The 3,578-nt window shown below is 53.4% G+C and overlaps 1 long non-coding RNA gene across 1 annotated transcript; it reads right to left on the reverse strand.

Moving 5' to 3' along the window:
- Positions 1–522: 522 nt before the first annotated feature.
- Positions 523–2,857, reverse strand: LOC119626837 (uncharacterized). The gene is made up of 2 exons (XR_005243013.2): positions 2,770–2,857; positions 523–764 (listed from the first exon to the last, which is right to left on the reverse strand). It is a non-coding gene; the product is annotated as an uncharacterized lncRNA (long non-coding RNA).
- Between the last annotated feature and the right edge of the window lie 721 nt (positions 2,858–3,578).

The raw sequence follows: 3,578 nt of genomic DNA on the forward strand, positions 1-3,578 counted from the left end.
AGACAGCACCCTAGAATAGAATATGCATTTCCCAGCTTCCTTTGCAGCTAGGAGTGGCCATATAACTAAGTTTTGGTCAATGAGATGTGAGCAACGTGTGGGATATTTAACTTCTGGGTCATATCTTTAAAAAAGAACCAGGCCCTCCCTTTACCTTTCCTCCTTTCCTCCAGTTGAAGTGTGACATGCTGGTGAAACATACTGGACCAACCATATGGACAAGAGAACACCCCAGGGATGTTGGAGCAACTAGCTAGAAGTGTCCTGGGTCCCTGAGATCTTGGAGCTGACATCCCAGCCCTTGACTACTTACAGCCAGACTGTTACATAAGAGAAAACTACATTTATATTTAATTTAGCTACTGCTATTTGGATATCTCTGTTAGGGCATCTGAACCTCTATCCTAATCAATGCAACAAGAAGGTGAATGCATGTGTGAGTGAATTCATGAGTAAGTGAATGGCCAATTACATGAATGTCTAAATTTTTGCTGTTATAGTGACAGCAAAAGACCACAATACTTCATTTATAAAGCTTTAACTGTATGACATTTGTGTACTCAACAGGAAGTATGGAGGGGGGTGGTTTCAGGGTCGGTTTGACAGCAAATCAGTCATCAGGGACCCCAGGCTCATTCCAGCTTTTTGCTTCACCGTCTTCACGTGTTGAGTTTTATTCTTGAGCTTGACACGTCATGGTCACAGGTCGGCTAGCACTGTTCCAGTCATGACGATGTCACATAGTCATGCCCATGGGCAGGAAGCTGGGGGAGGGCCACAGGGACAAGACAGGATTATCCTCATTAGTGCAACCAACAGTGGCTGCCACAGTGACTAAGTGAGTGAATGAATGAACAAACCCCACGTAGGAAAAAATGCACCTTTGTTCTCCTCAGCCCTGGTAGGAAGGAGAACTCCCAGAATTAGGTTCCAGGAAGGGAAAAGCAGACAGTGGAGAGAAAGGTAGTTTCTCTGGGATTTAGAGGCAGGAAGGAGGCCAGAGTTCCTGGAGTCAGGATGAGGGATGGATCCAGGGTGCACAGGGCACCTGGGAGATGGGCTGGGGTAACTTATGGGACAAAAGAAGAGAGAGAAATCCACCATGGCTTGAGGAAGATGCAGTTTCTGGAAAAAAGAACAGGACTCAGACAAGCCTAAGAACCTGGACAAAGCCTATGGGGACACACAAAGGTGCTGTGTCCCACATGCAGGCAGCAACCCTGGGATTAGATGCGTGTTGCAGAAATCCATCTCTGCTAACCAAGAGATACAGACAAAACAAAACAAAACAAAAACAAAAAACAAAAACTAACAAAAAACCTGTTTGGGGCTATTGGTGATGGTTCCTTACGCCTGATCCTTTACCCTAATAGCAAATAAAACACAGAACACTGGAAGTCAGGACTTTGAAGGCCCTAAGTAAATAATTCAATCCTAATTCCTCCCATTTTGCAGGTGGCAAGATTGAGGCCCACAAATGAGAAGAAAATCCATGGCAGAGCCTGGACCAGAACCCAGACCCCAGGATCCCCGTCTCGCCTCTCCCACTGGGCATGACACCATTTCTCAAGACAGAGTCAGAGCCTCATGGAGTGACTCAAGGGCAACAGCCTGGGGTTTCTCAGTGCATTCTGGAACATTGAGGGGTGCAGAGCGGAGGAGCTCCTGCCTCCGTTCTTCTGTGGCCTTTCCCCCAACATGGCCCAGGGTACAGTGGGCTGGGAGGGGATAGTCCTCACTGCTTACTGGCTGACAGTGAATAAGCAGCCTGGCAAAGCACTGAGTTCCTGGTCACTGGCAGAATTCAAGCGAGGCTGGAAGGATATTGTAAGGAGGAATCCGGCCGGCCATTGGAGGGGGTGGCTACAGGTTCTCCCCACTCCTTATTACCTTGGCAGCATCTTGAAACTGACTCGATTCTCACCAGCCAGGGGTGGCCAGACCCTTCTCAGGTCTGAGGGCCACAGACTTCAGTCACCTCTGCCAGCCCTGAAGGCTGTTCCCATGGAGACAGGTAGATGAGAGAGACAAGAAAAAAGATGTGTGAAAGCCTCCAAAGCTGTGGCCCTGTGCCACACAGGCCCTGGGGGCAAGGTGTGGCCAAGGCTGGCAGAAGAGGGGAACAACCTCCTCAGTGCCGGGCCTGCTCACCAAAGGATGGGGATCTGGACCCCACCTCCCTCCGGTCCAGAGGCCAGAAGTCACCTGGATGCCACATACTCCCCAACCCCCCAATGCCGTTTCCACTGGAGCCCCCTGGGGAGTCGTGTCCTGAAGGAGGGTAGTGGCAGGGTGAGACTGGCCCATCCAGAACCTTCTCTGCTCTTCAAGTTTTAGACAAAAACAAAAACAAAAAACCTTCAAATTCCCACCCTAGGGACAGTGGAAGGGGGACTGTCCAACCCCCATCCCCCATCCTGTCCTTATCTCTGGACTCAGGGTGAAGGGAGTGAAGGGACAGACTCCGCCCTTCTCCATCCTCCACCCTCACTCCTCCCTCTAGGACAGGGTGTCCAGGTAAGGCCAGTGACTTCCTGGGAACCTTCTGGATGGACTGCGCCATGCCCACCACCAGGATAGAGGGTCCTGGCTGGACAGGGCTTTTCTGATGCCTCTGGGGCTTCATGGAGGGCAGGATTCTCCCTCCAAGCAGCCCCCAGCCCAGGTCCACCTACAGCCTCCCGCACCCTGCGGCCATCCTCCCTAGGGGCTAGCTCTGTCCTTCCTGACTTTGGTTGGGCTCTCCAGTGCTCCTGACACCCAGCGCACCTTGCCAAGAACCCCCTGCCTCAGGATGCAGCCAGACCCCGCTCATCTCCGGGCCGACGCCGCTGGCGCAGAGCAGGCTGCCCACCCCTGGGCGCGGAGCCCGAAGCCCAGATCCCGCCGCTCGCTCCACCCGCCCCGCTCAGCCGCCAGCAGGCCGCTCGGTGCCCACGCCCCACCGGGCTCCCAGCCAAGACCAGCCAAGACGCCGCCGGTCTTGGCTGCTCCCGCCACCTGCTTGCCTCTTGGCGGGGATGGGGACCGGTTCAGGGATAGGGGTGGGAAGCGGGAGAAGGTTAAAGAGCTCCCACTTAGGCCTGGGTGATGGGGGTCCCCAGTGTTGGGGTGGGGACAGAGTTAGACGCTCAGGACTACAAACAGAAGCAGGGCTGTGTCCTGTTTTCCATTTACCCTTTTGTGGGGGCCCCCTTCTCTGCATTGCTTAGAAACACCCCACTCCCTCATTTCAGTGAATCCCAGAGCTGAAGGAACCTTCAGCTTCAATCTTCCCCAGCCTTCTCCCAATTTACAGAGTCATTCAAGCCCAGAGAGAGGGCTGGCTTATTGAACCTCACAAGCCAGAATGTGGGTCCAGGCATTCCTCCCCACAGTGTTCTTCCCACTGTCTGGGCTCAGCCTCCGTTTCTCTTTACCTCTTCTCCAACTTCTCTCCCTCTTCCCTTCCTTCTTTCTGTGGAAACAGGACCCAGCCTCTAGCCCTCATCTGCAGGGAGAGATCAGCAGGTGCTTGCAGGGGCGAGTATGCATGGGCACTCCAGAGCCCTTGTGCCTGCTATGTGCAGAGCCCAGTG

This window comes from Chlorocebus sabaeus, chromosome 17 (assembly GCF_047675955.1).
Source record: "Chlorocebus sabaeus isolate Y175 chromosome 17, mChlSab1.0.hap1, whole genome shotgun sequence".
Lineage (NCBI taxonomy): Eukaryota > Metazoa > Chordata > Mammalia > Primates > Cercopithecidae > Chlorocebus > Chlorocebus sabaeus.